This window comes from Orcinus orca, chromosome 3 (assembly GCF_937001465.1).
Source record: "Orcinus orca chromosome 3, mOrcOrc1.1, whole genome shotgun sequence".
NCBI classification, from domain to species: Eukaryota; Metazoa; Chordata; class Mammalia; order Artiodactyla; family Delphinidae; genus Orcinus; species Orcinus orca.
The window spans coordinates 163,688,118-163,713,073 of record NC_064561.1 but is presented as its reverse complement, the minus strand read 5'-3'; positions in this window follow the sequence as shown (position 1 = coordinate 163,713,073).

Here is a 24,956-nt window from a genome sequence, read left to right as displayed (position 1 = left end):
TAAGGAAACTAAAGCAAAAAAAAAGAAAAAAAGAAGGAGTTACTTCTAGAGTTATATAATCCCCCACTGATAGCTCCAGGATTCAAAACCTAAAAGTCTAGCTTCAGAGCCCAACTTCTGCTATGTTGTGTTATCTCTCGTTGTTTTAAAATGGACTTATTTTGTAAATCAATATGATTTAAATATCCCCAAAGAATAAGTAACCAGATCCTTGGTAAGCCTCAGAGATATGTAAGTAAAGTGACCGAAATATAGAAAAACATAGATGTTCATAGCACATTAAGTGTAAACTAACTGATAAACCTAAATATGAAACCTAAGAAAACCTTAAACTTAACATTTAACTGCCAAATAAATAAGGGAAAGAAGTACAGTAAATCTATTACATTCCTCAGAGTTAACTTCTTTGGCTATTAATTTTACTGGCTTCAAGCAGATATGCATTCAGCGAGGGAAAAATGGCCATCTTGCAAGTGCACAAATGACATTGACGATTTTTAGGGCTCCCCTCTGAAAGACAATTTTCTCTAGTTGCCAAGATATGATAAACAGTTGTGTTCAGACCTGCATTTGCACCAAAGTAATTATGAACTCAATGTCAAGTTTCAAAGTTGGGCTAAATAATGAAGTTGAGGGAAGTTTTACAGTTTTTGTTATTGTTTGGTTTTGGTTTTGGTTTTGGTTTTCAAAACGTAGGCATATTTATACAACCTTTTCTTTCATTACTTTTACTGCTTTAGGATCCAGGTTTCTGAACAGATATCTACAACTTTTGACATTTATGTGAAATGAAGGGTTGCTTTTGTAAAATTAGAATCAATATGCTATATCAAGTGCTGAACAATTTTGAAGACATCTGTGCTTCATTTTCTATGGCTTATTTTGATGTCTACTGTTAAAAGTCACTTATGATTATACACTACAGAAACTTATGGATATTTATTTCATTAGGTGGAAACACTGTGGGCAAAACCTAAATTCATATTCAAAATTTAATCTAAAGTATTAATATTTTTATAAAAATGATATAGGATAATTGATCAAAATCCACAGAAGTCCTTCTGTTTCCCATGTCTTTTCCTAAGAAAAGTTTAACAAACATTAATGTACTTAACCTTTCACTTTTTTTGCTTTACCTAAAATATAATTTAGTGAGAGTGCTAACAAAAGTTTAACATGTACATCCCACAGAAATCATCCTATGGGAATGATGGTGGTCAGCAGATGATGTATTTCATGTATGTGCATAGTTCAAATGGTCATTAGAACACTGCACTAAAAACACATGTTTAGGTTTTCTCCTCATTCTCTTCAACTTTCCTTAACATGATGGAAATTTGAAATCTATATTTCTTTTTATATTGCTATCATTATAAAGAAAATAAGTTTAATATAATTTTCCTTTTTTGGGGTTATTTGTTTTAACACATATTGGACAATATTTATAAGCTTATATTCTAGATAATATGCTAGTATATATACACACACACACACACACACATATAAATATATATATATATATATATATATATAGAGAGAGAGAGAGAGAGAGAGAGAGAGAGAGAGAGAGAGACAAGCTGTGGTTCCTGTTTCAAAAGAGGCCTATGTTTAAAGAGAAGGTAACTTTTCAGCTGGAAAAGTGAGAAAAAAAGGACCAACTTATGGAACACCAACTTTTCAAAGAGATCAAAAGTCGGTCACAAATACATTAGATGGTTGAAACACAGAACACATACAGTAAGACAAGAGATGATAGACATAAAAATACCAAGGAAGATCTAGGTAAGTTTTGGTACCATGTTAAGTGGTAAGAATTTATCCAATAGGCTAGATTTTGTTGATTTTAACCGTTTATTTTAGAAAAGGAATTTCATAATTAAATAAATTTAGCTTGGACACCTCCAAATATCCAAAAGAGGGATAAATGATGTAGTGTGTCTGACACTTATTCTATTAGAGAACACTTAAAAATATCAATTAAAACAGTTTTGTTTCATTGAACAGGTTTGGGAGCAAATAATCAAAACATGGTTTTAAAATATAAATCCTGGGGCTTCCCTGGTGGCGCAGTGGTTGAGAGTCCACCTGCCGATGCAGGGGACATGGATTCGTGCCCCGGTCCGGGAAGATCCCACATGCCGCGGAGCAGCTGGGCCCGTGAGCCATGGCCACTGAGCCTGTGCGTCCAGAGCCTGTACTCCGCAACGGGAGAGGCCACAACAGTGAGAGGCCCGCGTACCGCAAAAAAATAATAATAATAATAAGTAAATAAATAAAACAAAATAATATATAAATCCTGGAAGACTTGAACAATGAAAAGTATATAGGCCAATTATATGTTGTTATTGTTTAAACACTTACTCTAGAGTTGAAAGTTTTCTTTTACTACTGAATCTGGATATAGCTTGATTACTTCATTAGTAAATACAAACAAATGATGTATATGGTATTTACAAGAGTTTTTGTGAGGCTTTAGATATGTAGCAATTTGAGAGTCTCTACATTTCACTGTCAGGGTATAGGATATTTCCCACTATTTGGAAAATTGTTTTAGCAAATGGTGAATGTTAGAATAAAAAATAAAGTAGAACCACAAGTAATACTTACAAATAATTTCCCATTCTTGGTTGAAACCAGCATTTTATCTTTAACTACATCAACATTGCATGATTTAAAGAAACCTGACTTGGGTTCCCTGCATTTTTCCTAGATCACCATCTCTTTTTTAACTCTTTGTTCTGTACTCAAATTGGGAAGTTAGTTTCATAATCTATTACACTTTTCAGATATTCCAAAGAATAATTTAAATTGTAAATGCATTTTAATTTTTTAAATGCAAATTCAACCAAATTTGAAAACTGGCTGAGTCAAAAAAATTTGAGCGGGTAAACAGATATTCTTGTATCAGGGTCATTGGTTCAAATCCATGCCTATCAATATCTGTTATTAGATAGAAAATTCAGAAATACATGGCATGTACACTATATGCTTGCACTTTCAATTCCTCTCTGGCCTTGCTTAACCCAGAAACTTCTCATATATTTTTCATTTGGTCTACTTATATCTAAATGTATTATGTCTGCTAGACTCTTCTAGAATGTTGTTTCTGAGTTATATTATTCTACTATAAAAATTAGCATAAAATACCATGATATGTAGTAAAAATTGCCACCTTAAAAAAATCAAATAAAAAGCTATTGTTTTTTGCAAATTTTCCCTTCATATTTAATCATACAAATTTATTTGTTTGCTTTACTCTCTATAGTTTTACCTATATTTTCCTTTGATCATTATTTGTATCAAAATAGAAATATGCCTTTGGTATTTTCCTGGATAGTCTTAGGAATTAGCAGGGACACAATAGATGTTAATTTATCCACAAACACCAAGTGACATTTGCATCAAATTAGAGATACCTTAAAATAATGACACGACAAAAGAAACACAAAAACATGACATCACTTTGAACTAAACCCAAACATACAGCTGTCTGCCAAATTTGTGTTCAAATGTAAGTTTTAAAATGTTCAGCTTCTGAACATTCTAAACATTCAAGGCACATGTTCATAAGTACTGATATTTTAGTCATTTACTTATGAAATAAATCACAGTGATGATTTAAAATAGGTATTTCTGATATAGATATACCATCTTTGAATATTGGTGTCCTCTCCAGGAATATGTGTCAGAAAACTAAGACAGTTGGCCAACCTTAGATATTCTTGCTCAAATGTTCAAATGTCATTCATTCATTGACTATGTTTCTACTGTATGTGGCAAGAAGTGATTGAAATCTAATGCTCATTCTGTTTGCCACACAATGCTGTGATCAGGTCATAATTTCTGGTTTACATAAATTTGTCCTGTTTTTTAGTATATACTATGCTTCCTGCTTACAAATGTATGGAAAATTATAACTGGAAAATTCATCCAGAGAGATGTGTGGGTTATGTATGGAACATAAAAGAGAGATTGAACTATCTGGAAATTCAGGGTAATTTTCCCTGGAAAACTGATGATTCAGAAAAAATGAAGTATGAGTATAATAGAATATGAAAAGTCCCTCGGAAATGGGGCAAGACACAATAAAAGAATATTTCAAAAGTACTGTCAATCAGTGATGAAAAGAGCAAAGGAGGGCACACTGTAGAAGAAGTGGAATAGGTATGAAAGGATTTGGGCCCACGCCTGAAAGAAATGGGAATGCTTGAATGGCAGGTAATGGGTGGGGGACACACTCAGATATGATATTTTCATAGATCACTTTGCCTTCAGGGAAAGAAATGGATTTGAAGGACAAGAATGTGGGTTGAGTTCAGGAACATTTTTAGGTCATTTGGAGATGACTGCAGTTTCCTGAGCTAGTGATAAAGGTAGTTGGGATCTTGTTGGAGTTAAATTAAGGGAATAGATCAATTAAAAGCTATTGAGTTGATAAAATAATGAATAGCTTTTCTGAATGTTGGAAGGTGATTTAGACAATGCCTGAACTCAGCCGTTTTCAGAAGTTGCTCTCTTGTCATTTACAGATTAACAAAAACTGCCTTTGAATTTTTCACCACAAAGCACTATGGATTAAGTTGCTTTTAAAAATGTATTTCATATGAGTTGAGTAAAATAACATAGTGGACTATTATGGAAAAAGTATGAAGTTGTAAGTTATTTTTAAAAATTATATTCTAAAAGATACACTTTTAGGCTTCAGAAAAATATTTTCTCATTATTTCAGAAACTAAGCATGAATTTTAGGCATATCAAAAATTGTCTTAATATGGCATTCTCTTATTTTAAAAAATTAGATTTGTAAATTATAAATGAAAGTATTAAACATGAATTGTAGCACTTTTGAGTAGGCAAGCTTAGTTTACGTGCTGTCATTTTTATGAAAGCAAAGATATCTTACAAAGAACAGTTTTTAAAAAATGTGTTAGTGTGTGTATGTATGTATATGTGTGTGTATATATATATAGGTGAATATGTACATATATACACATGTATACACACAAAAACATACATATGCATTCAAGTCCAATTTAAAATCCAGACTTTCAACCTGTCATTGTGCTTGAACTTGGTCTAGTGCTGATTTCATCTTAAAGCATTGAACCTTATGATGCTTTAAAAATTAATTAATAGTCTAAGTTCATTATCATTTAAGATATATTTTGGCTACACATTTTAATATTCTGTTTTTGTTGCAGAGCTATTTAGACACAGCGATTTGTGGATAATAAGTCATTTATTCCTCATTAAGTGTTAGGATGGATGTAGATATTCATTACAGCCAGACAACAGACTCATTTAACTGCATACAGTACATGATTATATACCACACCAATGACTAGAATGCAAATTCCATTTCACATTAGCTTCATTTTGACTTAACCATTTGCTGAGAGTTCCCTTTTCTAGCTTTTCTGAGAGAATATCACTGTTTTTATTTTTAAAAAGGAAAAACTAAAAAGGAAGAAAAGAGGAGAAAAAAACAAATGTGCACAATTTAGAATGACACTTCTCTCTGCTGTGATTCTTAAAGGACTCTTAAAATTTGTCTGTAAAACCATGCTTTCCCTGTAAGAAATTTATACCCTGGTCTGCTTAACCTTAAACCAGATGAGTTTCAGCTTTTAAATGCAGAAGACCTTAACAAATCATCATAGAACTGGTCACAGTTGCAAACTGTATTTGACCCTGCAGTGAAATTTGGGAATTTGCTACCCTTCTTACACAAATGATAGAATATCATTTTAAATTACATGAAAGTATATTAAAATGAAAATTATAAATTTAATTTTTATAAAATTAGAACCACTATGTGTAGAAAATGTGAATTTCTCATGATAGTGCTTTTTTAACCTATATACTATAAATATTCATCTTTGAGATAATCGATCCATGAGTCAAAAATAGTTCATCAAAACAAATCTTAATTGAAGGAGAAAAACCATATGATAATCTCAATAGATGCAGAAAAAAGTTTTGAAAAAATTCAACACCAATTTATAATAAAAACTCTCCAGAAAGTAGGCATAGAGGGAACTTACCTCAACATAATAAAGGTCATATATGACAAACCCACAGCCAACATTTTTCTCAACGGTGAAAAACTGAAACCATTTCTTCTAAGATCAGGAACAAGACAAGGTTGTCCACTCTCACCCGTATTACTCAACATAGTTTTGGAAGTTTTAGCCACAGCAGTCAGAGAAGAAAAAGAAATAAAAGGAATCCAAATAGGAAAAGAAGTAAAGCTGTCACTGTTTGCAGATGACATTATACCATACATAGAGAATCCTAAAGATGTTACCAGAAAACTACTAGAGCTAATCAATGAATTTGGTAAAGTAGCAGGATACAAAATTAATGCACAGAAATCCCTTGCATTCCTATACACTAATGATGAAAAATATGAAAGAGAAATTAAGGAAACACTCCCATTAACCATTGCAAAAAAAAAGAATAAAATACCTAGGAATAAACCTACCTAAGGAGATAGAAGACCTGTATGCAGAAAACTATAAGACACTGACGAAAGAAATTAAAGATGATACAAACAGATGGAGAGATATAACATGTTCTTGGATTAGAAGAATCAACATTGTGAAAAAGACTATACTACCCAAAGCAATCTACAGATTCAATGCAATCCCTATCAAACTACCAATGGCATTTTTCACAGGACTAGAACAAAAAAATTTACAGTTTGTATGGAAACACAAAAGACCCTGAATAGCCAAAGCAATCTTGAGAAATAAAAACGGAGCTGGAGGAATCAGGCTCCTGGACTTCAGACTATACTACAAATCTACAGTAATCAAGACAGTATGGAACTGACACAAAAACAGAAAGATAGATCAATGGAACAGGATAGAAAGCCCAGAGATAAACCCACACACATATGATCACCTTATTTTTCATAAAGGAGGCAAGAATATACAATGGAGAAAAGACAGCCTCTTCAATAAGTGGTGCTGGGAAAACTGGACAGCTACATGTAAAAGAATGAAATTAGAACACTCCCTAACACCATACACAAAATTAAACTCAAAATGGATTAAAGACCTAAATGTAAGGCCAGACACTATAAAACTCTTAGAGGAAAGCATAGGCAGAACACTCTTTGACATAAATCACAGCAAGATCTTTTTTGATCCACCTCCTAGACTGATGGAGATAAAAACAAAAATAAACAAATGGGACCTAATGAAACTTAAAAGCTTTTGCCCAGCCAAGGAAACCATAAACAAGATGAAAAGACAACCCTCAGAATGGGAGAAAATATTTGCAAATGAAGCAACTGACAAAGGATTAATCTCCAAAATTTACAAGCAACACATGCAGCTCAATAACAAAAAAACAAACAACCCAATCCAAAAATGGGCAGAAAAACTAAACAGACATTTCTCCAGAGAAGATATACAGATGGCCAACAAACACATGAAAGGAGGCTCAACATCACTAACCATTAGAGAAATGCAAATCAAAACTACAATGAGGTATCACCTCACACCGGTCAGAATGGCCATCATCAAAATATCCACACACAGTTAATGCTGGAGAGGGTGTGGAGAAAAAGGAACCCTCTTGCACTGTTGGTGGGAATGTAAATTGATACAGCCACTATGGAGAACGGTAGGGAGGTTCCTTAAAAAACTAAAAATAGAACTCTCATACGACTCAGCAATCTCACTACTGGGCATATACCCTGAACAACCATAATTCAAAAAGCATCATGTATCACAATGTTCATTGTAGCTCCATTTACTATAGCCAGGACATTGAAGCAACCTAAGTCCTTCAACAGATGAATGGATAAAGAAGATGTGTCCCATATATACAATGGAATATTACTCAGCCATAAAAAGAAACGAAATTGAGTTATTTTTAGTGAGGTGGATGGACCCAGAGTCTGTCATACAGAGAGAAGTAAGTCAGAAACATAAAAACAAATACTGTATGCTAACACATATATATGGAATCTAAAAATAAAATGGTTCTGAAGAACCTAGGGGCAGGACAGGAATAAAGATGCAGCTGTAGAGAATGGACTTGAGGACACAGGGAGGGGGAAGGGTAAGCTGGGACGAAGTGAGAGAGTGTATGGACTTATATATACTACCAAATGTAAAATAGATAGCTCGTGGGAAGAAGCTGCATAGCACAGGGAGATCAGCTCAGTGTTTTGTGACCACCTAGAGGAGTGAGATAGGGAGTGTGGGAGGGAGATACAAGAGGGAGGAGATATCAGGATATATGTATATGTACAGCTGATTCACTTTGTTATAAAGCAGAAACTAACACACCATTGTAAAGCAATTATATTCCAATAAAGATGTTTAAAAAACTAATCTTACGTAGTTGACAATTAATTCTATGTTGAAATATTATGAAAATATATTTTGATGTGTGCTTCACTTAAATTGAATAGGCTATACTGGAGTGTCTGTATTTAAGAATTCACTTATTTTACAGGAAGATTTTGTCAATACATATTGCATATCACAATACTGATAAAAGATAGAGGAAATAAAGACAACATCGACTTTCCAATCCTCTTTCAAATCCTGGAAGACAGCTAAATTATCCCATTTGTTTTTTTACTAATCCTGGAAAAATTGTTAGAAATTTTCTCAATTCAGCTACTGGCAGCCATTAACTAATCAAGCAGGGTACACACATGAGTTAAGATCTATATGCCATGTCTGGTTTTTAAAAATTTTCTAGACTAAAATACAAGAGTAAACAATCAAAACAATCTAGTTGATTCCAAAATATGAATTGTGATTTTCCACAATTCTTTATCTTGACCATTGTATTCTATGTGGTCTTCACACAATCTTCACACAATTTGAATTTTTACTGTCATAAAGACAAATAAACACATGGAAATGAATATCCAAAGTGGTCAGTGAGTACAAAATTAAGTCTTGCAGCCTTTACAACTTTTTTAGGTCCTTCCTGTTCCCCAGAATAATCTACATTTTCCTATTTAATATTTTAAAATGTTTGCTTCCTTTCTTGTAATATATAAGTACCCTATTTTTTTGAATCATCAAATTTAAACAAAATCTATTAAAATATCCTTCTAAAAAGTGGGTATTCTCACATATTTTATTCTAGTATTTTTTTTCTTTTACCAATTAAATATGTGATTCATTAGATTTTATCCCAGTGTCAAATATGGGATATGCATATAACTATTTTATTTTTAAAAAATGGTTAATCAAGTCATCACATTACAATTTAATGAACGTTCTGTCTTTCCTTCATTGGATTGACATTCCCCAAAGTTCCAAAAATGGCTTAAGTCTAGTCCTGGATTTTTCATTCTACCTCATTGATCTTTGTGTCCATTCATGAATATCATGCTACTCTAATTATTGATATTTAAAATATACCTTAATCCAGTTAATGTCTTCTCTATTTATTTCTACCTATTAAGATCCATCTTGTTTAGTTCATATATGCATGCATTTTTATATAAATGTTATTCTCTTTGTTATCTTAAAAATATCTGTACATAATTAAGCTTACCTAGCCAAAAATGCTGCAATTCATACTTAATACATTCATTTGTACTTTATTAATCTAACTTTTAAAGGGAGAGAATGCTATATTAGAATTATATTTTACTAAACCTGAAATTTGTACATAATGTTTGAAATGATGGGATTGGTTTTTGTGAAAGACAAAGAATATCTTTAGAATATAAATTTTTTTAAAACTTACAACTTTATTATTTTTCATAATAGCCTGTTATATTATTTTACTCCACTGATATGGAATTGATTTTTAAAAACAACTTAATCTATAGTGCTTTGTGGTGAAAAATTCAAAGGCAGTTTTCCTTAATGCAAATGACAATGAGAGCAACTTCAATAAAATAGCTAAATCCAGACAAAGGTACATGCTTATAGTGTGACTTAACACTTTTGACGTTAATCTTTATTACCTAACTGGAATAGTGTTTGTTAAGTTTCTTCACTGTAAAGTTACTTTTTTTCCCTTTTTCATACTGTACCCTTTGGAAGAAAGTCACTATATGCACCCCACACGTAGGGAGTCAGGAGTTATTTTCCACCTTCTTGAGTGTGGAGTATTTACATAAGTTGTCTGGAATTCTCCTGCACTGGAGATTTGTCTATTTTCCCCATTCATTTATTTATACAATAACTTATTTATGTCAGTATGGATTCAAGTATATGCATTTTATACTTTGGATGATAATCCAATACTACATTGTTTATATTTTTTCCTCAACTTGTTCCAGCTCTGGCCAGTGGAAGCTCTTCTAATCAGCTCCTCTCCTTTTTACATACTTCCATTGTTTTATTGTTTCTAACACTGTCTTAATTTCTGGCCTTAGAAAATTCTCCAGGGTCGTCTTTTATATTTCCTGCATCAATCCTTGAATCAGCCACTTTACCAAGGAGATATTGTTCTTTTTATTAGAGAATGGAATTAGAAACCAAGATCTAGGTACCACATGTGCACGTTAACACTGGACTGTCATTGCGTCTAGGAATTCTGTGTTGACAGAGCAAGTAAATATATGCTTCTATCCTAATAGATGCATACACCATATCTATAAATATTTGCATATGTTGCTTTCATATCTATATTGAGCCATACATGAGTTCATACTGATGTCTCCAACTCTAATCCATGACGACATGGATCATTCGAGCCTTCTCCCTTGCTACATGTAACTTGCCACACCAACACTGAGAAAGCTAACTCCCACCATCCACTATCCATTTACTTGTGTCTCCAATTTCAATATACACATAGAGCTGTATCAGAATTGGTAGCCCATGTCATCATGTTAAATAAAATATCCACTAGAATATAGTGCTTCTATACAATTTTTTTTTGGCCATTAACTTACAGACTCCACTCATTTCCAAAGTTGCTTAGGTCAGCATCTTCCTTGCCCCCACCCACCTTCAATGAGGTTTCATATATTTGTAACTCAATTGGATTTATTTTTTAAATTCTACATTCCATCCTGGTATTCTGCTAAGTTCCTGGTTTTTTTTTAATTCATTATGGTTCATTCTTTATACTGTAAAATTTCATGGCATTTGACAGATTCATAGTGTCTTGCATCCACCATTACAGTATTATACCTAATAGTTTCATCACCCTAAAATATTCCGGTGTTTTACCTACTTAACCTTCCCTTTTGACCCCCCTCACCTTATACTACTGACAAACACTTATCATCTCTATAGTTTTGAGTTTTTCATAACGACATATAATTAGAATCATGCAGCATGTAGTCTTTCCAGTCTAGTTTCCTTTACTCAGTAATATGCATTTATGATTCATTCATGTTGTTTCATATATTGATAGCTCACTTCTTTTAATCACTGAATAATATTCTATTGTGGAGATGTACCATCATTTATCCATTCACCTATCAAAGGATATCTTGGTTATTTCAAGTTTGGGAGAGGTTGGGAGACTGAATAAAGCTGCTATAAGCATTCATGTGAAGGTTTCTGTATGGACACAGACTTTTACAATATTCTGTGTAAATACATATGAGTGTGATTGTATGGTAAGACTATGTTTGCTTTTGTAAGAAACTGCAAAACTCTCTTCCAAAGTGGCTATATTACTCTGCATTTCCATTAGTAAAGAATGAGAGTTTCTGTAACTCTGCATCCTCCCCAACAATAGATATAATTAAGTTTTGAATTTTAGTCATTTTAATAGGTGTGTTTCTCTTTGTTGTTTTAATTTGCACTTCCCTAATTATAAATGATGATGAGCATCTTTTCATATGCATATTTGCCATCTCTATATCTTACTTGATGACTTGTCTGTTCATCTCATAAATGGGAATATCTTTTGCTCACTTTTCAATTGTGATATCTGATTTCTTATTAATGAATTTTAAGAATTAGTTTGTTGGTTGCCAATTATTTCTCTCATTTTTTAATTTGCATGAGAAACTATTTCTCCTTCACCTATGAATTTAATTTGATATAGAATTCTAGGTTAGTAGTATTTTATTTCAATACTTTAATATGTCACTCTACCCCCTCTTACTTTCAGGATTTCTGATGGGCAATCCACTGTAATTTCTATCCTTATTCTTTTCCATGTAAAATGCTTATTTTCCATGACTTCCTTTAATATTTTTTTCCTTGTGACTGTCTTTCTGCAATTTGACTAATATGCCTAGGTGTATTTTTTATACTTCTACTTGATATTCTCCGAACATCCTACATGTGGTTCTGCAGTCTGTCATTAATTTTGGAAAGTTCTCAACCATTATTTCTTCAAGTATTTTTTTCTTCTCCATTTCCTCTTTCTTTTCCTTCTGATATTTCAAACACAAGTGTACTAAACCTTTTGAAATTGTCCCACAGTTCTTAAATGTTCTGTTTTTCTTTTTTTATTCTCTCATTTCCCTTTGCATACCATTTGGGAAGTTTTTACTGAAGGATCTTCAAGCTCCCTGATTCTTTTCCTGGCCATATTCAGTCTACTGATGCATCCATCAAAGGCAATCTTAATTTCTATTATAATATTTTTGCTACTCAAAATTTCTATCATGTTCTTTTTATTTTTTTCTCATAGATTATATCTCTCTGCTTACATTAATCATCTGTTCTTGCTCACTTTCTGCCCTTTCCATTAGAGTATTAACATATTAAGACAATTATTATAAATTATTTAACTGATAATTCCAACATCTATGCCATATCTGCTTCTGGTTCTGATACTTGCTTTGTCTTCTCAAACAGTTTTTTTTTCCTTGCCTTTTGGCATGCCATGTAAACTTTTGTTGAAAGCTCAGCATGTTATATTAGATAATAATAACAGCAGGTAAAAAGACTTTTAATGTGAGATTTTATATTGATCTGGCTAGAAGTTGGGATTTGTTTAATGTTTGCTGTAGATGTAGGTGCCAATGTCTTCAAATTCATCTAATGTCCTTGTTTTTGTCTCCCTTTTTGACTTTGAGCTACTCTAAAGACAACTCCTAAGACTGTGTACGTCTTGCAGAACTTCAGCTATAATCTCCCATAAATATACTTGAGCATTGCTGATATGGCAGTAAGATGGGAGCTGTGGAGTAGAAGTATTCCATAATCTTATGATTAATTCTCAATCTTTTACTGGGCCTGTGTCTTGGGGTTTTGACTTCAACAAGTGTTTCAGAGTTCCTCATCCTCTCCTCCAGGTTTAGATGAGACAGGAAGGCTAGAGGGGCAAGGTACCAAATAAATGCCCTTTCCCTATGTGGGATATGTTTCTGATAACATGTGTTCCCATTTATAATAGGACTTTGGAGTATTCCTCTATTAATCCAGATCATAATGTTTTTATTAGAATTTAAAAATTCTGTATTCTTGCCTATGTTAATTATTATGTAATTATGGTTCTTACTGATACTTGGTGGTATATCTTTACAATTTAAATTTTCTAGTTGGTTAGAATATGTTGTTGACATTTGTAAATGCATGCTTTATTTGGAAATTTGACAAGTTTTTTATTTGTTTAATTAGTTTCTTAAGTCTGTCCATTTTCTAATTAAGATAATATCATTAGCAAATAAAAATAGTGCATCCCTCCTCCTCTAATCTTCACAATATTTTTGTTTTCTTTCTTTCTTTCTTTTCTTCCTTTCTGGCCAATACCTCCAATGCAAATATTTCAGTGATAGTGGACACTACTTTCTTGCTCTCAAAAAATGCATCTAATATATATATAAAATCGCCAATAAATATGTTTGCTGTCATTTTTTCTATGTAATTATTAAATTCAACAATTATCTTCCAGTCTTTATTTGATAAGTATTTTAAATCGTAAGTGTTGAAATACATAAAATAATTTGTTTGTACCATTTAAGAATTTTATGACAGTGTTATAAATTTCCAATTTATATTCTTAGATTTTCTGATGTGAAAAGAGCCTTGCATTTACAGGACAGATATTACCTGATCATGATGTTTTATTATTTAATACTTTGTTAAATTGAGAATGCATAGTTTTGTTTGTTTGTTTGTTTGGGTTTTTTTTGTGGTACGCGGGCCTCTCATTGTTGTGGCCTCTCCCGTTGTGGAGCACAGGCTCCGGACACGCAGGCTCAGCGGCCATGGCTCACGGGCCTAGCCGCTCAGCGGCATGTGGGATCTTCCCGGACCGGGGCACGAACCTGTGTCCCCTGCATTGGCAGGCAGACTCTCAACCACTGCGCCACCAGGGAAGCCCAAGAATGTATAGTTTTTAAGATGCAAGAATTCAGTTGTGAATTCTTCATAAGTGAAATGGGCTTCTAATTGTCTTTTATTATGATCTACATGAAACAATACAATTTCTTAATCATCTTTTACTAATTCTTTACTATGCAATGAATTCATCCTAAGCTTAGTATAGCTCTCGATATTCAGTACAGCTCTCATTCACTTTGTGCTCCTAGGTTTGTTTGGTTTTTTTTGCGGTACGCGGGCTTCTCACTGTTGTGGCCTCTCCCGTTGCGGAGCACAGGCTCTGGATGCGCAGGCCCAGTGGCCATGGCTCACGGACCCAGCCGCTCCGCGGCATGTGGGATCTTCCTGGACCGGGGCACGAACCCGTGTCCCTTGCTTCGGCAGGTGGGCTTTCAACCACTGCGCCACCAGGGAAGTCCATAGGTTTGTATTTTTATTCTACATTTTCTTTTCTAAAAATTATTTTCAATAGTAGAGATATCAAGGATCAATTCACACTGGAACAGTGTATGAATTAAATAATTAAAATGTTTACAAACTTAAGTTCTGCCTGTAAGAAGACATTATCTGTTAGCAGTGCATTTTCCCATTAACACAAATGGACAAGGAAGCTACAGATATACAACATAATTGTTAAAGCAAGCAGAATATTTGAGCCATTTAGAGTCTTAGCTAGGATTTGAAAGAAGTAATGGAAGAGCAGGTGCCTCAGGACGAATCAACATTTATGATTCTCGGTACTTTAGGTGGAAAGTTTTATCAATGTGCTTTTCCCTTCAACTGGGGCCACTGGTCAACTGTAGTCCTAAAGGTATTGGCAATGCCCCACCCAAATATTTATTCTTGAGGATTTATATGTCCTTCTTGCCACTATCTCTTTTGTCTTACTTCACCCATGCAGAAAGTAACAGAATCATGCTCTCCCAACGCTTTTGTCAATGTTATCATAGGATTTGGTCAAGAATGTACTGTAAATATTATCTGGATAATTGTAATGAATCAAATCTAAAACCATACCCAATACAATAGGGTATAATACCTGAAATGTTGTCACTGAAAGGCATCAAGAGATGGAATTTTTTTCTGTTTGAGACTAGTACTTCAAATAGCAGGGTTTTTTCATAATGATTATACTTATGCTCTAATCTCAGGTGAAAGAGTAAAAAGTTATATAAACCACCAGTTGTACATATCAGTAAAAATATTCTTAGTAGTAAATTTTACAAAAAGAAGCAAAATAAACAAAGACCTCTTGATTATAAGTCTTTAGATTACCTGAAACTATATTGAACTATAGAACTAACTCTTATCTGGTAAGTACTATCAGAAAACTTAATGAGAAAAAATTCATCTGATTATTTGTAAAATGATATATCATGACTGACAAAAAAATGCATTCACTCATAAAGTTTAATTTTTGCTGAGCCACAACTTTTAAAAAAATAGAAACGCACACAAATAAATTCAATTTGTTATATGTTTTAATTAATTCAACTATTTTCAGACTAATTTTGGCCTATATACCTCAAGTTTACACGTTTCTTTTCAAAATTTGTGTGTACATTCTGAATTATCTAAAATATATTTTACTATTGTTTCCAAATGAACAGATCAAATTAAAATGTGCAAATATTTTATTTGTGTATATTCATTCTTCATGGAAACATTTTTAGAGAATTTATTAGGTTCCAAAATAAAATTTTGACTGATAATTTTTGTTTCATCTAGTTCTTTTCTCTTTCATCAACATATAGAATAACAGCATATTTACTTTTGCTCTGAAATATACTTTTGAAAAAAATTCCAACAAAAAGTCAACCAGCTCATGACATTGCTGGTGTCGACTATATTTCTGTGATGAGCTGAGCTGCAAAACTGATGCAGGGAAAAATTTATTTGTTGTCCAGACATTTGTTGGCACTATGAAATGACAAAATAAATCATTTCACAGGTTTGATTAAATGAGGTTATATATTTTTATGTTTTATTTCTCTTATGCAACAGTGGATATAAATAGTGGTTATGATCAATTTGGTTGACTAACTATAGGATTAAAAAATAAGAGATATTTTTGTGGTATTGTTCTACAGTGATATATCTGTTTCTCTCCTATGTCTTATATTCAAACCTAATGACATTCTGACATCATTTAATTACTATATTAGAGATAATGCATGCAAAATATTTAGAAAATTTCCAGTATTATAGTGAACAACAAATACTAACATTATTGTTCATCCTTCTCTTTAGATAGTAGTAGTAATACTGGTGATAGAATAGTCTTATTTGAAATACTCAATGCAATCTAACCATAGTAATAATACTACTAGAAGCAAGTTAATACTCATGAGACTGTTTTTATGACACTTTGAGACACAAGTCTATATGCTTATTATTGGAACGTAAATGAGAGAACCTCACTGAATAGATAAGAGATCATTTTAAATGATTTTTTAAAAATGATATTCTGGGCTTCCCTGGTGGCACAGTGGTTGAGAGTCCGCCTGCCGATGCAGGGGACATGGGTTCATGCCCCGGTCCGGGAAGATCCCACATGCCACGAGGCGGCTGGGCCCATGAGCCATGGCTGCTGAGCCTGCACGTCCGGAGCCTGTGCTCCACAACAGGAGAGGCCACAGCAATGAGAAGCCCGCATACCGCAAAAAAAAAAAAAAAAAAAAAATGATATTCTTACAGCATATACATTCTTTAGTGTTAATGGAAAAATAACTTCTTGACACAGATTTGAGTCAACATATTTTATACAAGGTAAGTTCTGTACAAGAGTAGAGATCATTCTTTTGTATTGATGTGATTGTTCCTGCACAACAGAAACCAATGTTCAGTAATCTTCCTAACTTCTAAGAAATCAGCATAATCTTGTACTTTAAAACTGGCAAAGTATGAGAGTACTGCTACCTTTAATTGCTACCTTTAATATAAAATTAATTACATAAGAACTATAACTTTAATGACCATATATCCTAATGTTCTCTAAATTTTCCCCATAAAGCTATTTAATTCTTTCAAAAGTTCTATACTCATCATTTAGTCATGAACACTATCAATATTTCTCTATTATATGTACCTTGCTTTTTTGTTGTTGTTTAGAATGTTATTTCCTATTTCTGTAACAGCCGTATTCTGCTGATATTAATATTTGCATATATCTGTTACATAAAAATAAGGAATGATGATAGCAACTATTATGTATATATGCATATGTGTGTATACTTGTGTGTTTGTATCATATGTTTATATGTATATGTGTGTGTGTGTACATACATATGTATTCATTCCACTAACTCATTTTGAGCTGAATAGTTGAAAAAATTTCCTAATTACAACAGTTTAATCTGATTCCCCCCAACTCCCCCAACCCCAGTGATAAAGGAAAAACAAAGTATTATCATAAGAACTTTGACCTCTAGTAATAAAACATCAAGACAAGGATGAAAACTATTTTGACTTATCAGCCGTATTTCATTTTTCTCAAATGATGATTTTTTTTTCCTTCTGCTGACAAGAAAAAAAAGGGCTTGGTTCCAACATTAAAGAACATATTATATTTATAGCCAGGCAGGCTTGAAATTCTTCACTTTAAATCCTTGCTGAACTTTAGAGAAACCTTTAAAAACTCAATTATATTTATACTAGGCTTTTACCCCAGCCTTCAGAGTCCAGAATTCTAATGCTCAGGAAAAAGCAACCAGTAATGAAAATCTACAGGACCATATAAAAGTCTTAAATGAGAGCTACCCCTAAGCTTTGATTGCCAAAAATGTGGACATGGTTCCTTTCCTTGGGAGAAAATTTTGGGTGGTATTCAAATGAAAATCATTGCTGATTGCCCCGCATGAAATAATTTCATATTGGGATAACTTGTTAGTGGATTTTTTAAAATATCTCCACTATTGGGATGGCAATTTATCAGATTAATTTTTTAAAGATCAATCCTGAAAATCATGAGTCAAAGTAACATTGGAGTGGACTAAATAACTTCTGAGCCATTACTTTTGTGTTAGAGAACATTTTCTAAAAGACAGTTTTGCAGCCGTGAGTCCATATGGATACTTCACTTTATTTTACTTTTAACTGAATTTAGAAATGGAGAGAAAGTATATTTCTAATTAATGAAAACAAGTAATTGTGAGATAATTAATTGTAGAGATCTTGCAAAAGTGTAACTAATAACACAGGAGGGCATCCTTCCTCATTTGTTATTTCTTGGAATCTTTAAAGAATTAGTTATATTAATTTTTGCTCTAAAGAAGATAGACAAGCCTATAATTTTAATAGTGAAACAAAAAGGTAGAAATAGATTAATCGTAAACTTTTTGAAGATGATTATACTTCTCAGCAGAAGACTTTATGCTACTTTCATAGAATGTAACTCTATGTAACTCTAGCTTTTAAAAAAATCTAGTTGTGAAATCAGGTCTAAAGTTTGTCCTGAAAATTTCCAATCTTTTGATTATTTAAAAAAAAATCTTTAGCATTGTCTGTCACTGCAGACATAAAAAAGTACATTGTAAATACAACACCTTAAAGCATATTTATATTCAACTAATGTTTCATGATATGAATACTTATGAATAATTTAAAGAGAGTTGAGTTTATTGCTCATAACAATGATAAGTCTTGATTCTTTTTTCCCCAAAAGTACAAGAAAATTTTTACTTATGTCCAAAGTATTGATTTTAATTAACAAGTTTATGCTGGGTAACTTTCATGTTTAAAAAAATCAAGCAATACTAGAGTAAAACCTTTTCTTTAATCTGTATTATTACTAAAGGTAGTCTTTATCATTTGATTTTTTTCTCTCATAAACAATTATTGATGACTTGTAAGGATCAGATACTCAGTAATATGTCAGCAACATATAAGTGAACATAAATCCATTCTTCAAGTAACTCATAATGTCATAGGAAAGACAAGTTTCCCACAAAGATAATTAAAATAAAATGTGGCAGGTACTGGATAAGTCTATTCAAAGACTATTGGAAAATGTTCTTAAAGAGAAGAGGGGAAAGAAAGAAAAGTGAGAGGATATCATCTTAGGGTAGGTATCTAGTAGAATGTGATGGCACAGCTGTATCTTAAGAGGTGAATAGAAGGTACGGGGAAAAATATGAGACAGGTAAAGTACCACAAAAGTAAATTTTGGATTTGGAATACAAAGAAGTTTGTGTGGAGAACTGCAAGATGTCTAGGATTAGAATATGATGTCTTGGGCTTCCCTGGTGGCACAGTGGTTAAGAATCTGCCTGCCAATGCAGGGGATATGGGTTCGAGCCCTGCTACAGGAAGATCCCATATGCCATGGAGCAACTGAGCCCATGAGCCACAACTACTGAGCCTGTGTTCTAGAGCCTGTGAGCCACAACTACTGAGCCTGTGTGCCGTAATTACTGAAGCCCACGTGCCTAGAGCCCATGCTTCACAACAGGAGAAGCCACTGCAATGAGAAACCCACACACCGCAATGAAGAGTAGCCCCCACTTGCCACAACTAGAGAAAGACCGTGCGCAGCAACAAAGACCCAACACAGCCAAAAATAAATAAATAAATGAATAAATGAATAAATAAAATTTAAAAAAATAACCCAGAATATAAAGTGTTCTACAGAGTTGTCAGAAATAAAGCAAGGGATGTTGGTAGGAGAGAGTTTGGCAGAACCTCATATGCTCAGTTGAGAACTCAATATTATTCCTATAATGACAAGGGGTCCCTGGAGAATTTTAAGCAGAATAGTAAAATTAAATATTTAACATTTACTTTTTGTCTCTTCCCTATTTAAACTGTATAAAGGATGCATTTGAAGAAAGGAAGAAAAGAGACAGAGAATTAATCAGAAGAATTCACTGGTAGCCCAGGCATGGCTTTATAAAGGGAGAATGAACTACATTGGAAGCTCTTGGAAATAGAGAAGGCAGATTGTTTGTTAGGGTATCCCTTATATCAAATCACTGTGATTTTAAAGAGTGATAATGTGATTTGATCTTTTGCAAAATGTAATTGAATGAATGGCAAGTAAAAATACTTATTGAAATGTAATTTTATTTTTACACAATTGTAGCAGACATGGTCATACATATCTCTCAATGGTTTTGTGGCACCTCTTACTGTATAGTAGAAGCTTAAAAGAAAATATTTGCAAATGATGTGACTGACAAGGAATTAGTCTCCAAAATTTACAAACAGCTCATGTGGCTTAATATCATCAAAACAAATAACCCAGCGGACCTTGAAACAAGATGGAGGAGTAGAAGGACGTGCTATCACTTCCTCTTGTGAGAACACCAGAATCACAACTAGCAGCTGGACAATCATCGACAAGAAGACACTGGAACTCACCAAACAAGATACCCCACATCCAAAGACAAAGGAGAAGCCACAATGAGACGGTAGCAGCGGTGTAATCACAGTAAAATCAAATCCCATAACTGCTGGTTGGGTGATCACAGACTGGAGAACACTTATACCACAGAAGTCCACCCACTGGAATGAAGGTTCTGAGCCCCACGTCAGGCTTCCAAACCTGGGGGGCCTGCAACAGGAGGAGGAATTCCTAGAAAATCAGATTTTGAAGGCTAGTGGGATTTGACTGCAGGCCTTCTACAGGACTTGGGGAAACAAAGGCTCCACTCTTGGAGGGCACACACAAAGTAGTGTGCACATGAGGACCCAGGGGAAGGATCAGTGACCCCAGGGGAGACTGAACCAGACCTACCTGCTAGTGTTGGAGGGCCTCCTGTAGAGGTGAGGGGTGGCTGTGGCTCACCATGGGGACAAGGACACTGGCAGCAGAAGTTCTGGGAAGTACTGCATGGCATGAGCCTTCCCAGAGTCTGCCATTAGCCCCACCAAAGAGCCCAGGTAGGCTCCAGTGTTGAGTTGCCTCAGGCCAAACAACCAACAGGGAGGGAACCCAGCCCCACCCATCAGCAGTCAAGCAGATTAAAGTTTTACTGCACTCTGCCCACCAGAGAAACAGTCATCTCTACCCACCACCAGTCCCTCCCATCAGGAAACTTGCACAAGCCTCTTAGATAGCCTCATCAACCAGAGGGCAGACAGCAGAAGCAGGAACTACAGTCCTGCACCCTGTGGAACAAAAACCACATTCACAGAAAGACAGACACGATGAAAAGGCAGAGGGCTACGTACCAGATGAAGGAACAAGATAAAACCCCAGAAAAACAACTAAATGAAGTGGAGATAAGCAACCTTCCAGAAAATAATTCAGAATAATGATAGTGAAGATGATCCAGGACCTCAGAAAAAGAATGGAGGCAAAGATCAAGAAGATGCAAGAAATGTTTAACAAAGATCTAGAAGAATTCAAGAACAAACAAAGATGAACAACACAATAACTGAAATGAAAACTACACTAGAAGGAATCAATAGCAGAATAAGGAAGGCAGAAGAACAGATAAGTGACCTGGAAGACAAAATGGTAAATTCACTGCTGCAGAACAGAATAAAGAAAAAAGAATGAAAAGAAATGAAGACAGCCTAAGAGACTTCTGGGACAACATTAAATACAACAACATTCGAACTATAGGGGTCCCAGAAGGAGAAGAGAGAGAGAAAGGATCAGAGAAAATAATTGAAGTGATTATAGTTGAAAACTTCCCTAACATTGGAAAGGAAATATTGATCAGAGTCCAGGAAGCGCCGAGTCCCACACAGGATAAACCCAAGGAGAAACATGCTGAGACATATAGTAATCAAACTGGAAAATTTAAAGACAAAGAAAAATTATTGAAAGCAGCAAGGGAAAAACAACAAATAACATACAATGGAACTCCCATAAGGTTAACAGCTGATTTCTCAGCAGAAACTCTACAAGCCAGAAGGGAGTGGCATGATATATTTAAAGTGATTAAATGGAAGAACCTACAACCAAGATTACACTACCTGGCAAGGATCTCATTCAGATTCAATGGAGAAATCAAAAGCTTTACAGGCAAGCAAAAGCTAAGAGAATTCAGCACCACCAAACCAGCTCTACAACAAATGCTAAAAGAACTTCTCTAAGTGGGAAACACAAGAGAAGAAAAGGACCTACAAAAACAAACCCAAAACAATTAAGAAATGGTTATAGGAACATACATATCAATAATTACCTTAAAAGTGAATGGATTAAATGCTCCAACCAAAAGACACAGGCTTGCTGAATGGATACAAAAACAAGACCCATATATATGCTGTCTACAGACCTAGGGACACATATGGACTGAAAGTGAGGAGATGGAAAAAGATATAACATGCAAATGGAAATCAAAAGAAAGCTGGAGTAGCAATATTTATATCAGGTAAAATAGACTTTAAAATAAAGAATGTTACAAGAGACGAGGAAGGACACTACATAATGATCAAGGGATCAATCCAATTATAAATATACATGCACGCAACATAGGAGCACCTCAATACATAAGGCAACTGCTAACAGCTCTAAAAGAGGAAATCAACAGTAACACAATAATAGTGGGGAACTTTAACACCTCACTTACACCAATGGACAGATCATCCAAAATGAAAATAAATAAGGAAATGGAAGCTTTAAATGACACAATAGACCAGATAGATTTAAATGATAATTATAGGACATTCCATCCAAAAACAGCAGATTACACTTTCTTCTCAAGTGCACACGGAACATTCTCCAGGATAGATCACACCTTGGGTCACAAATCAAGCCTCAGTAAATTTAAGAAAATTGAAATCATATCAAGCATCTTTTCTGACCACAACGCTATGAGATTAGAAATCAATTACAGGGGAAAAAAAGTAAAAAACGCAAACACATGGAGGCTAAACAATATGTTACTAAATAGCCAAGAGATCACTTAAGAAACCAAAGAGAAAATCAAAAAATACCTAGAGAAAAATGACAATGAAAACACAACAATCCAAAACCTATGGGATGCAGCAAAAGCAGTTCTAAGAAGGAAGTTTATAGCTATACAAGCCTACCTCAAGAAGTAAGAAAAATTTCAAATAAACAATCTAACCTTACACCTAAAGGAACTAGAGGAAGAAGAGCAACAAAACCCAAAGTTAGCAGAAGGAAAGAAATCATAAAGATCAAAGCAGAAATAAATGAAATAGAAACAAAGAAAACAATAACAAAGATCAATAAAACTAAAAGCTGGTTCCTTGAGAAGATAAACAAAATTCATAAACCATCAGCCAGACTCATCAAGAAAAAGAGGGAGAGGACTCAAATCAATAAAATTAGAAAGGAAAAAGGAGAAGTTACAAAAGACACTGCAGAAATACAAAGCATCCTAAGAGACTACTACAAACAACTCTATGCCAATAAAAAAAATAAAACAACTCTATGCCAATAAAACTCTATCCCAAAAAGGGATAACCTGGAAGAAATGGACAAATCCTTAGAAAGGTATAAACTTCCAAGACTGAACTAGGAAGAAATAGAAAATATGAACAGACCAATCACAAGTAATGAAGTTGAAACTGTGATTAAAAATCTTCAAACAAACAAAAGTCCAGGACCATATGGCTTCACAGGTGAGTTCTATCAACATTTAGGGAAGAGCTAACCCCCATCCTTTTCAAACTCTTCCAAAAAATTGCGGAGGAAGAAACACTTCCAAACTCATTCTATGAGGCCACCATCACCCTGATACCAAAACCAGACAAAGATACTACAAAAAAATAAAATTACAGACCAATATCACCGATCAATATAGATGCAAAAATGCTCAACAAAATACTAGCAAACAGAATCCAACAACATATTAAAATGATCATACACCATGATCAAAGTGGGATTTATCCCAGGGATGCAAGGATTGTTCAGTATATGCAAATCAATAAATGTGATACACCATATTAACAAACTGAAGAATTAAAACAATATGATCATCTCAATAGATGCAGAAAAAGCTTTTGACAAAATTCAACACTCATTTATGATAAAAACTCTCCAGAAAGAGGGCATAGAGGGAACGTACCTCAACATAATAAGGGCCATATATTGACAAACCCACAGCAAACATCATTCTCAGTGGTGAAAAACTGAAAGCATTTCCTCTAAGATCAGGAAGAAGACAAGGATGTCCACTCTCACCACTATTATTCAGCATAGTTTTGAAAGTCCTAGCCATGGCAATCAGAGAAGAAAAAGAAATAAAAAGAATACAAATTGGAAAAGAAGAAGTAAAACTTTCACTGTTTGCAGATGACATGATACTATACATAGAGAATCCTAAAGATGCCACCAGAAAACTACTAGAACTAATCAATGAATTTGGTAAAGTTGCAGGATACAAAATTAATGCACAGAAATCTCTTGCATCCCTATACACTAATGATGAAAAATCTGAAAGGTAAATTAAGGAAACACTCCCATTAACCACTTCAACAAAAAGAATAAAATACCTAGGAATAAACCTACCAAGGGAGACAAAAGACCTGTATGCAGAAAATTATAGACACTGATGAAAGTAATTAAAGATCATATCAACAGATGGAGAGATATACCATGTTCTTGGACTGGAAGAATGAATATTGTGAAAATGACTATACTACCCAAAGCAATCTACAGATTCAATGCAATCCCTATCAAATTACCAATGGCATTTTTTATGGAACTAGAACAAAAAGTCGTAAAATTTGTATGGAGACACAAAAGACCCCGAATAGCAAAAGCAGTCCTGAGGGAAAAAAAATGGAGCTGGAGGAATCAGACTCCCT